This window comes from Astatotilapia calliptera, chromosome 14 (genome assembly GCF_964374335.1).
Source record: "Astatotilapia calliptera chromosome 14, fAstCal68.1, whole genome shotgun sequence".
In the NCBI taxonomy this organism is placed as follows: domain Eukaryota; kingdom Metazoa; phylum Chordata; class Actinopteri; order Cichliformes; family Cichlidae; genus Astatotilapia; species Astatotilapia calliptera.
In genome coordinates, this window is record NC_137435.1 from 9,686,900 (window position 1) to 9,699,080 (window position 12,181).

Genomic DNA, 12,181 nt, shown 5'->3' on the forward strand with positions numbered 1-12,181 from the left:
TTAGTTTTTGTTAGAAAGACACCGCCCATCAGAAATCCAGGTTATGTCACTCAGAAGATGTTAGAATTTAGACTTTCAGCCCCACAATTTGGTTAGCTGTTGGTCAGTTGGTCTTTTTTTTTTTTCAAACAAAAGCTAATGTAAATACTGGTGGGATTGTCCTTTGTTCATTAGAATGACAAATTTAAAGTTTTTTCACACTGATGTGACCCCTAATACAGGGGTAGGGGTGGGGCCTCAAGGGCCGGCGGCCGAGTTCACTACCAGGCTTCATGTGAACTTCAAATTATTAAAGAGGACTACTGGTCCTAACCAGTCCAATGAGGATCAAGTGGATAACTAAATGCATTTTTAAATGTTGCAAAGCCACAATCTACTCATAAAACACTCACCATGAACTCCTGCACCAAGATGTTGCAATTGTCTTTCACACAGATGCGGAGCACTTTGATGAGACTCCCTCTGAGCATTAATGTCATCCTAAAGTATTATAACAAAGAAAACAGAGATTTGTGAACTTTTCAGTAGCACAGAAGAAAATGATCCCAGACAAAAACTCTTGACTTTTTAAACCAGTCAACATGCAACACCAGCGTCTACAAAGCAATATCAAAAGTTCCTGTTTGACATCAGCTTTATGGATATATAGTTTCCAGAACATTTATTTTTAAAAAAAGATAAATTTTTCTCAGTGGGCCAGTAAATGCGTGACGAAAATTATGGCATCCTTTTAGTGGAATCATTACTCACAGGTAATAGTTGACTGTTTCAATGGATGTAGCATAAAAATCTTTTACTGACCTAATGCAATACATATACACTGTAGTTAAAGAATTTTAAAGTTCTTACTGTCATCATGGCAGCTACATCCTTTAGCTTTTTGCCCTGTTCCCCCGATCACTTTGCAAACACGTTCAGCAGACTGTCAGAGAGAAACTCAGCTCCGTCAGAAACCTTGACTGTAAAGGCATGGTTGGGATGCACTGGAATGCTGCATTTTATCTGAAATGACATAAAATTATTTTGAAATAACAGCAGGCACTGTGCTTGGTTAATCAGTAATGTTTTGTTGAATAAAAACTGTGTTTCCAGATCTTATGGGATTAAAAAAAATCCAAAGATGTTTGTTTCTGATTTGCAACCCAACAACCCACAAGTTACAACCTCATTTCAGTTCAAGTGTGCATTAATGCGAGTCCAGTAATTACCTTTCTGGCAATACATACAGGTATAAGTTAAACCTATGGCAGATTTTGGATTTCTCAGTTGTATTAATAGGGTGAGTATGCATGCACCTAATAATTATAAAAAACCTATTATAATTAAGTTACAGAAACGAAAATAGAATATACTTTCTTACCATAACACCTTGAACCCACAATCCATCAGCTGACTCCTGGTGAAATGCAGAATAGAGGTCGTCTCTCAATGTGCAGCAAAAAAAACAAAAACAAAAGGACAGCAGGTGAGGGCAGGAGGGGTAGGGATGTAAGCTAGCATAATGCCGCTGATGATATTAGCTAAAGCTGTTCAATGTTCAAAATCTCACTAACACCACGGTGCAGTAAGTACACAATGTAACTGAAGAGTCAGTTGGCAAATCTATTCACACAGAAAACCAAATTATGTTATGAGCGCCTCGTAATTAGGTTTAATGTGATATTACGGCTCTTGTGCCAAAGACAAATTCAAATGAAAAAGCGCCAATTCTTTGACAACAGATAAAACAGCAAATAAGCTAACGGCTCTTTTTTAGCATGTTACATGGCGACACTCTAGATGTTTAACTACATTTGGCTGAAATATGGTAAAAATTAATTTAAAAAAATCAAGACATACCAAAACCGTAGAGTTTGCTGCTCGACTTGACTGAGATGGATGCCTTTTTGAACCACGATCCAAAGCCCGCGAGATGAAATCACGCGTGGTTTCACGAGATTTAACGTTGCTATCTTATTGACTTACTTCACCTGAACATGATATTGTGGCGTGTTGGGGGAGCGGCTAGTTCTCTCCCATCATGCCTTGGGACGTGTGCTGCTGTTTGGATGTTCTTGTTTTGTTGTTTATGGTTACACTACTTTTAACTGTTATCCTGAATGTTGTGTTTGTACTGTGGTTCAAAGGCACTTACAGTTGTTGTTTTATAGAATGAATGCAACCATGGGTGAGTTCTGTTATGCTGTTGATGACCCTCGAAGCACAGTGTAGCATCTGTGTGTGTTGTAATAAAGAGCTCCCCCTACCAGCTTGGGGTTGAATAACAATCTCTCTCTTTGAGCTTCTTTGTAAAGTTTCCTCTGCATGCCACATTGGTGTCAGAAGTGGGATTCCAAGAGCATGGCCACTATGCTGAAAGAAGAAGAGGAGCTGAGGAAGATTGAGGAGCTTATCACTCACCTGGAAGCAGTGAATGGAGCACAATCGAAGAAGCGGGGAGATCCCCGGGCAGCAGCAAGCCAGCCAGGGGAAGACCTGTGGGGCTTACCAGATGGAGCCTCACACCCCCGCCCACTGGGGAGCTGTCGGAGCCGCCAAGGCATGCTGCAGGCTCCAAGACCACGAGCGACCAGCCAGCCTTCACTCATGGTGATGCCTGGGAGCAGCACACCCTCATTGTTGGCAGCCGAGGGGGACAACGCCAACTGTCTCCAGGACCAAGTGCAGCCGCCGCTGCCATCAGGGGCTCCTGTCCGGGGGAGCATGAAGCTGCCACGCTATAATGGGGAGGCACCTCCAGAGACCTACCTTATCCAGGTACAGCTGGCTGCTCAGCTAAACGGTTGGTCAACAGAGGAGACAGCTGTCCAAGTTGCCCTCGCCTTGGAAGGCAGGGCCCTGCAGATCCTCACAGATCTTCAGCCAGAAGAGCATTTAAGTTGACCTGCTGTTGCCAGAGCAATGCAGAGCAGGTTTGGCCTCCGTACACATGCAGATGATGCCCGAGATAAACTTGCTAACCGCCCACGGAGACAAGAGGAGAGTCTGGGTGCCTATGCTGCTGACCTACGTCTTTATGCACGTAGAGGGTACCCTGCTTTTGATGCTGCAGCACAAGAAGAGCTTGCTCTCCAGGCTTTTGTCCGGGGTCTCCAGCCAAAAAGACTACAAGAGCACATCCGTCTGCATGCACCAGAAACCCTGGCGGCAGCTCTGAGGCCGAAAGAGTGGAGCATGTGCTCAGCCCAGGTGCACGCAGCCCTGGCATAAGTCACCAAGTGCGCCAAACGGACTACGAAAGGAGCGACGAGGCGGAGGAGGCCCGCCAAACCACTAACACACCACCCTGGCGATCTCGGCGAGGGAATAGGCGAGCAGGAGGCCAATCCAGGGGTAACTGCCATCGGTGCGGAGAACCAGGCCACATCGCACGCTACTGTCCAGCACCAAGCCCACAAAGCCTGGCACCCCAGTTGCCGTTAAACTAAGGCGGGGTGGCACAACGGAGGAACTGCCCCCTGCCACCACTCTGTCCTCCGAATCACACTTGCGGGTTGGCCGGCTCGGCCAGACACGGGGACTGTATCTGGACTGTGACCTCACCGGCACCACCTGTAGAGCCCTGATAGACACTGGATCCACGCTCTCCTTAGTACAGGCTGGAGTCCTCCCTGGTTCTGATGGCCCAATACCGCAGGGTTGGCAGCCTACTCAGCTCCACATCACCACAGTCACGGGGGAGCGTGCCAAAGTTAAGGGGGAAAGATCCCTCCCGGTGACTGTTGCTAACTGCACCGTGGACCACCAGTTCTGGCTAGCCAGCATCCAGGACCAATGCATCATTGGCCTGGACCTGCTAGCCAAATGGGAGGCCACAGTGGACGTGTCCCGAGCAATCCTTTACCTGGGCACGGAGGCTGTGAAGCTCCACACCACAACGGAAGTCCCGCTGCCTGCCTCCACCTTTTCAGCCAGCGTCAGGAAGCCTGAGGACCTGTCGCCGCTGGCGGGGGAAGGGGCCTCCCCTTCACCAGCAGTACCGCAACTGTCTGCAGAGACCAAGCAAGCTGTCGAGGACCTATACCAGAGGAGCTGCGAGGGTCTCCAGGCTGATCAGCGACGGCAGCTCCGAGAGATACTCGACTTGTTTGCCGACATCTTTGCAGCCAAGGATGAGGACTGCATGCAAACCAGCCTGGTACAACACGACATTGACACTGGGGCTGCACGGCCCATCTGCCTCCGCCCTCGTCGCCTTCCCCTTGCCAAGCGTGCCGCAGCAGAGCAGAAGATCAGGGAAATGGCAGAGGCGGGCATCATCGAACCCTCAAACAGCCCCTGGGCAGCCCCGGCTGTACTGGTTCGGAAAAAGGATGGTACCTGGCGGTTTTGTGTCGACTATCGTCTACTCAACAGCATCACACGCAAGGACTCCTACCCATTGCCCCGGATTGACGATGCCCTCGACGACATTGCTGGGTCCTGCTGGTTCAGTTCCCTCGATTTGCGCAGTGGCTACTGGCAGGTGGAGCTGACGCCAGAGGCCCGCCCAAAGACTGCTTTCTCCATTGGCCAGGGACTGTGGCAGTTTAAGGTGATGCCCTTCGGCCTCTGCAATGCCCCAGCCACATTCGAGCGCCTAATGGAGAGGGTTCTGGCTGACATCCCCCGCGACCGCTGTGTGGTCTACCTGGATGACCTCCTCGTCCACGCGACAGACTTCGAGAAAGCCTTGGCTAACCTGACTGCTGTTTTCCACGCTATCCGCCAGGCTGGCCTTCGCCTCCACCCCAAAAAGTGCCATCTCTTCCGAAAGGAGACGACCTTCTTGGGTCACGTTGTGAGCGGAGCAGGGGTTTCCACTGACCCTGCGAAGGTGGCCGCTGTGAAAGACTGGCCCATTCCGGGCAACATTGCTGAGTTGCGGAGTTTCCTTGGCCTGGCATCATACTACCGGCGTTTCGTCAAGGACTTTGCTACCATTGCAAGCCCCCTGCACTGGCTCACACAGAAGGGCCGGGAGTTCCATTGGAGTGAGGACAGTGCCGTGGCATTTGATCGGCTCCGATCTGCACTGGTTGAGGCACCGGTGCTAGCCTACCCAGACCTGCAGCTCCCTTTTGTCGTGGACACCGATGCCAGCAACACAGGGGTGGGGGCTGTACTGTCGCAGGAAGGCCCTGAGGGGGAGCGGGTCATCTCCTACTACAGCCATTCCCTCAGCAGACCGGAGAGGAACTATTGTGTCACCCGTCGAGAGCTGCTGGCCATCATCCTGGGTCTCCGCCATTTCAGACCCTACCTCTACGGGAAGAAGTTCCTCCTGCGCACAGACCATGCGTCCCTCACTTGGCTGCTCAGCTTTAAAGAACCGGAGGGACAGCTAGCCCGGTGGTTGGAAACGTTGCAAGATTACCACTTTGAGGTTCGTCACCGGGCGGGACGTCTCCACACCAATGCAGATGCCCTCTCCCGACGCCCTTGTGAGGAAAAACAGTGCAGGTACTGCCAACGCTTGGAGGACCGGGAGGGCATGACTTCAGTGATCGCGTCACCACAGGGCGGCCCTGAGAATGACTCTGTTCCAGGTGGGCATTGTAGCAGACTTCAGGTCCAGTCCGCCGCGGGGGATACTTAGGGTCTGGAGGCCATGGATCCCCAACAGCTGCAACACAACCAGAACCAGGACCCTGCCCTTTCCCAGGTTCAGTGTTGGATTGGAGCCGGTCAGAGACCATCATGGCCAGAGGTATCTGCACTGGACCTCGAGACCAAGGCTCTCTACTCCCAATGGGCCAACCTCACAAACCGAAACGGCCTCCTCTATCGCCGCTGGCAGGCTCCCGGGGGTCACCGTGAGGTCTTCCAGCTCGTGGTACCTCAACAGTTGCGGTCCAGGGTGCTCCAGCTGGTTCATGGTGCAGCGGGGGCAGGACACTTTGGAGTTACCAAGACTCTGCGGCGACTCCGGTCTCGGTTCTACTGGCCCGGGTGTCGCCAGGACGTAGAGCTCCATGTCCATCGGTGTGATGCCTGCACGGCTCAGAAAGGGCCTTCCCAACGCTCTCATGCCCCCTTGCAGCAGTATCAGGTGGGGGCTCCCATGGAGCGGGTTGGTGTGGACATCCTGGGACCCTTCCCCACCACTGACCAGGGGAACCGCTACGTCCTGGTTGCCATGGACTACTTCACTAAGTGGCCTAAGGCCTATGCAGTCCCTGACCAGAGTGCTGTTACCACTGCTGAGCGTCTGGTCAACGAGATGTTCTGCCGGTTCGGGGTACCAGAGGAACTGCACAGCGACCAGGGCCGGAATTTTGAGGCTGCGGTGTTCAAGGAGGTCTGTCAGCGGCTGGGTATCAGGAAGACCCGGACGACGCCACTGCACCCCCAAAGCGATGGGTTGGTGGAACGCTTCAACCGCACCCTGGCCACCCAGCTTGCTATCCTGACCTCCCACCAGCAGCGTGACTGGGATAAAAACCTTCCCCTGGTCCTAATGGCCTACCGCTCTGCAGTCCAGGAGTCTACTAAGTGCACTCCAGCGGCCTTGATGTTCGGTCATGAGCTTCATACCCCAGTGGACTTGGTGTTTGGATCTCCCCCCGGGCCGGAAGTGTGCGGGGACCCCGGGTTGGACTACCTCCACAACCTCCTCGCCCGGCTCCGAGAGGTGCATCAGTTGACCAGGCAGGCTCTCCGAGATGCAGGTTCCCGGCAGAAGCGAGCTTATGATACCCGCTGCAAGGGCGAAGGACTTTCGCCCGGTCAGCATGTGTGGGTCTACAGCCCGGAGAGGAAGAAAGGGCTTTCTCCCAAACTGATGAGCCAGTGGGTTGGACCCTGCACTGTTCTTGAGAGGCTGTCCGACGTGGTCTACAGGGTGCAGCTGGTCAAACGGAACAGGGTGGTCGTACTCCATCGCGATCGCCTGGCACCCTATCAGCCCTTGAGTCCATCCAGGGAGACGTCAGGGTCCCAGCTTCAACCACAGGCCCCCAACCTGGCCTCGGAGGCAGCTGGGGGACCCACGGAACGTCCTCAACGAAGCCGTCGCCTTCCCCAACACCTCAGAGACTTTGCTATGGACATGCCGGTTGCTGGGGACAGCTAACCACTCAGGTGGGGGCTGTGTGGCGTGTTGGGGGAGCGGCTAGTTCTCTCCCATCATGCCTTGGGACGTGTGCTGCTGTTTGGATGTTCTTGTTTTGTTGTTTATGGTTACACTACTTTTAACTGTTATCCTGAATGTTGTGTTTGTACTGTGGTTCAAAGGCACTTACAGTTGTTGTTTTATAGAATGAATGCAACCATGGGTGAGTTCTGTTATGCTGTTGATGACCCTCGAAGCCCAGTGTAGCATCAGTGTGTGTTGTAATAAAGAGCTCCCCCTACCAGCTTGGGGTTGAATAACAATCTCTCTCTTTGAGCTTCTTTGTAAAGTTTCCTCTGCATGCCACAATATGAACAATTTAATAAACCCTTTCTGCATATCATGTAGCTTTTACACTATATAGTTACATTTAACTTTAAAACATGAGGCAATTGTGTTAAATACATGCAAGATGCTTACATAAATCCAAGAGATGGCCAGTCCCTTTTTTTCAGTGTATAGCGCCCTCCTCCAGGCAGTCCTCTGCCACCTCCATCTTCTAAACTTTGGCTTGTGACTTCGGACCCATTTTGCAACTATTAATATGTTCCACCCCCACTCACCAAGCGCCGCATCCCACTTCTGACACCAAAATGTAGGTAATGGTAATGTGAAGGTAATGTGAATGGGACCAGATGGGAAAAAACTGCCAGTTGTTTTTCAAAGCTTTGAATATATTGTAACGATAGTTAAAGGTTATTTTACAGTGATAGGTTGGTTATCTCTGCACACTGTTGTTATTTCTTTAAGATACATGTTTGGTTGTACTGCAGGAAAAAGTACGGTGGCTGGGAAGTGCAAAGCGCAACAAATTAAAAAATGGCAACAAATTAAAAATCCACAACAAATTAAAAAACCGCAACAAATTAAAAATCCTTGACGGAAAGGGATTGTCTGAAATACCGGAAGTGGAGAGTGATGTCACGAGAGGGGGCGTGGTCAGGATTTTTGGTTGAGGCGCCATGTTTCTGGGCTGAACAAAGCGCTAGCGAAAGAGGAGCGAAAGTACACGGATAACACCGGCTATGGTTCGTACTTGCTGTGCGGTCGGTTGTAAAGTTAGATCGCACGACCGGCAAGGGAATAAGGTTGAAAATGGTTTATCTTTTCATTCTTTCCCCACCTGGAAGCAACATGAGGCAGCTCATGTATCGGATGTTACCAAAAGAAGGCGTCTAGTCTGGATAGCAGCTGTGAGACCAGCTGATATCCAGTTCTCTTCCATCTCCAAATATCTGTTGGTGTGCTCCAGACATTTTCATTCCGGTAAGTTATAGATATGTTCATATCACTCTTTATCGGTCTTTTAAGTCTGACATCACTAGCCGTGTCTTGGCTCAAACTCCCAAGAGCACCTGCAGGTCCATAAATCACACGATCACTGTGGCATCACTGAGTGTTGAAAAACTATCTAAAGTCTTTCATCTGTAATAAAATGATCAGCGTTCTGCTCTACCATGTGTAACAATTGAGTTTATCATCCAGGCATCCATGAAAACGAAATTAGCAGGAAGTTAGCTCGCTAGATTCCATCTAAATACAATATAGCATGTCCTAACTGAGGGATTTTGGAAACAAATTCAAACGTACAGCTCTGCTATCACTTCCAACATAAATGAAGACAGAAAACTAAACAGCAGTGACGTTTGTAGGGTACTGAAGTTTGGCTAGCTGGTGTAAAACAATGTGCTACGTGACCGTTAGCGACACAGCTATGTTAGCATAATATAAACACTAACTTTTTTCACTTGATAAAAGTTATCGTGAGGATTCTCGGTGGTCAGGAACAAATATAATCTCATGGCAGGATGCTGTGAACGGACCAAACTTCAGCCAGGAGAACAACTGAGATAATCCATCCACAAGAATGAATAGGATTAGTCATTCATATACTGCTGCATAGGCTGGGCTGTAGCTACATCTTACAGTTTTTTACAGACGCTAGGACACATTTCTCAATACTTAGGTCACGTTTGCAAAACTCCTCACACAGTGAGCACAACAGAAGTCTATGTGGGCTAAACTGAGGACCAGTTATCATTGTTCTGGCACAAAATGCATTCAATGACTACATCTCTCAAATTTCATGAATTGTCTTCTCACTCAGACACAACAACTGCCAAAAATCTTTGTACGTACAGGACATTTTGCATGTGCTTACATACTGTTTTCAAAACTGTTAAACTTATGGCCAAAACAATAACACAATGCAAAACTTGAAAAGACAGCAAAATCCAACAGCAATATTTTATTGAAACATATTCTAAATCTAAAAATGCAGTTTAACCAGCCACAGCTGATTCCCATTGTAGATGAACCTCTACACAGGTGTTACTCCTATTTATTCTATTTATCCCCTTTGTATATTTTATTTATATTTGTCTCTGTATTTATATATGTGTGTGTGTGTGTGTGTGTGTGTGTGTGTGTGTATATAACAATTCTGTAACTGTAACTTCGGTCGTTGCTGTGCTTTTTGGAAGTCGAATTTCCCAGAGGAACCCACCCGAGGGATTAATAAAGTTCTATCTTATCTTATCTTATCTTATCTTATCTTATCTTACTCCTTCAATTCCATTACAAAAGGAGACAACTGCTGAATAGGTTTGTTTTGTGACGTAAACATGGACCCAGCCAGAAATGGAGAAGTGGCTGCAGAGTGGCTGGGAGGGGGCGAGGAATATGTATGCGTGGTGGAAGAAGAATAAGAGGAAGATCAAGAGCTGTAGTCTCAGATGAGATCAGAGCTACTGTAATTGATCATGTAGTAAATCATGGTCACTCAATGAGAGAGGCTGGTCAGAGAGTGCAGCCAAATCTGCAACGCTCTACAGTGGCATCTATTGTTAGAGTTTTCCGGCAAACCAACAGGTAACTTGTATTCTGCAGGGGCATTTGCACATTTCAGAAGTAAATAAGCTTTTGTGTAATTGTTGTTGCATTCCTACTTAGGACTCAACGGTTACCTCACACAGGAGGGAGAGGACGGATGTTCACTGATGTGCAGGAAACTGCCATTGTTGATATGGTCATCAGAAACAATGGGATAAAACTCACTGAAATTAGACAAAGAGTCTTGGCAGACAACGTTACCTTCGCAAATATTCACAGTGTAAGCGTAACAACAATTTCTAGAGTCCTGAAAAAACATCAGGTCAGGATGAAGCAGTTGTACACTGTGCCTTTTGAGAGGAACTCTGAACATGTCAAGCAACTCAGGAACCAGTATGTCCAGGTAAGATCAGAATAAAATACAGATCTGTTTTTGAACAAAACCAAACACACACAAAGACAATTATACAAATTTACTACTGTAACAGCTTATGTTGCCTTGTGGATTTATGTTAGAGAGTCATGGAGATTGAAGGCAGGCAAACGCACCACATTTTCATCTTTGTGGATGAGGCAGGTTTCAACTTGGCCAAAGCACATCAACGAGGGAGGAATGTGATTGGGAAGAGAGCCACAGTGAATGTCCCGGGCCAGAGGGGTGCCAACATCACAATGTGCGCAGCAATATCCACTGATGGACTGCTGTTACACAGACCACTGATTGGGCCATACAACACTGAACGGCTCCTTGCGTTCCTGCATGATCTCTATGGAAGGGTTGTGCTAGGTGAGGAAAGGGATGCGGAGAGAAGGAATCAGCCAACATTTATAATTGTATGGGACAATGTGGCATTTCATCACTCCCGTGCAGTCACCGAGTGGTTTGCAGCCCATCCCAGAATGGAGTCTCTTTTCCTCCCACCTTACTCTCCATTCCTCAACCTCATAGAGGAATTCTTTTCCTCATGGCGGTGGAAGGTTTACGACCATCATCCACATGATCAAATGTCCCTCCTGGATGCAATGAATGCTGGATGCCTGGAGATATCAGCAGAAGATTGCCAGGGATGGATCAGGCATGCCAGGAGATTCTTTCCTAGGTGTATTGCCCTAGATGACATTAGATGTGATGTGGATGAGAACCTGTGGCCAAATGGAGAAGACCGGGTTGATTAGCATTGCTATTGTATGTGCATCAGTGGATGGTGTGTATATAAATACTTGTATTTTGGGATTTCTTAGTGCAAAAAATAAAAATACATAAACAAATATTAACGAATTCTGCATGATGTCTGATTCATTCCAGTAACATATATTGAAATTATAAACAGAGATGTGTCCTTGTTTTACACAAGAAAACACTGTGTAATGCTACATGTTGTTAATGTTTTTTAGGTCATTGTTTTGTGGGTGACAAAGTGTGTTTGTCGGCTGTCAACCTTTGCTAGTGTTCTGGAAGAATGAGTTTATTTGAGACCTGAATAAAGTGTTTTGGTAGTTGTAGTGCATTTTGAATGTGAAATGAACTGCTTTGCCAAGCTGACGGTCAGTTAGGATTGTGTGAAGAGTTTTGCAAAAGTGACCTAAGTATTGAGAAATGTGTCCTAGCGTCTGTAAAAAACTGTAAGGTTTTAAAAACTGAGCTTTCAAATGATTAGTGGTGATAGAAGCAGTGGGAGGCCAACAGTGATCACTTACTGTTTTTAGGAGTTTTTTGAGATTAAATAGAAGACAATAAAAAACATTAAACATGTTAACAACACAAAACCCATATTAAACGCAGACTACTTTAGGCCTGGAAGCAGGATTTGTCATGCCATCACTTAAAGACCAGATAGCCTATTAGTTTTCTTTTCAATGCACTCTGAGGTCATAGCAAATTAGAAAAAAAAAAAATCCTAATGAGTGATTTTGCAGAACTACGTGCTATTTATAGACTTGCTAATTATTTGGCATTATTGCAGCAGACCAGCCAATGAAATGGATGAAACATCGTGACTGGGTTCCAGCGCTACACAAGCGACCTGCTTCAAACATACCACCATACCAATCAGGTTACTTCTTCCATGTGAGGGTGATGAGGTGACCCTTCTGGATAAGATGGTGAAGGTTTGCTGCGTTTGGTGAACAGTGTGGTAGTAAAACCAGGGGAAAATGAAACTTGCTCCTGTTAAATATTCTTAAGTCTTGTGCTGTATAAATAACAGTAATTTTTCAGAAGATAAATTGAAGTAATTGATAGTAAATTAAGTAATG

General features: G+C 47.6%; 1 long non-coding RNA gene across 1 annotated transcript; it reads left to right on the top strand.

Annotated features, from left to right (window-relative positions):
- Nucleotides 1–9,531: 9,531 nt before the first annotated feature.
- On the top strand, nt 9,532–11,204 carry LOC145420152 (uncharacterized). The gene is made up of 3 exons (XR_013901453.1): nt 9,532–9,964; nt 10,046–10,328; nt 10,442–11,204. It is a non-coding gene; the product is annotated as an uncharacterized LOC145420152 (long non-coding RNA).
- Nucleotides 11,205–12,181: the final 977 nt, after the last annotated feature.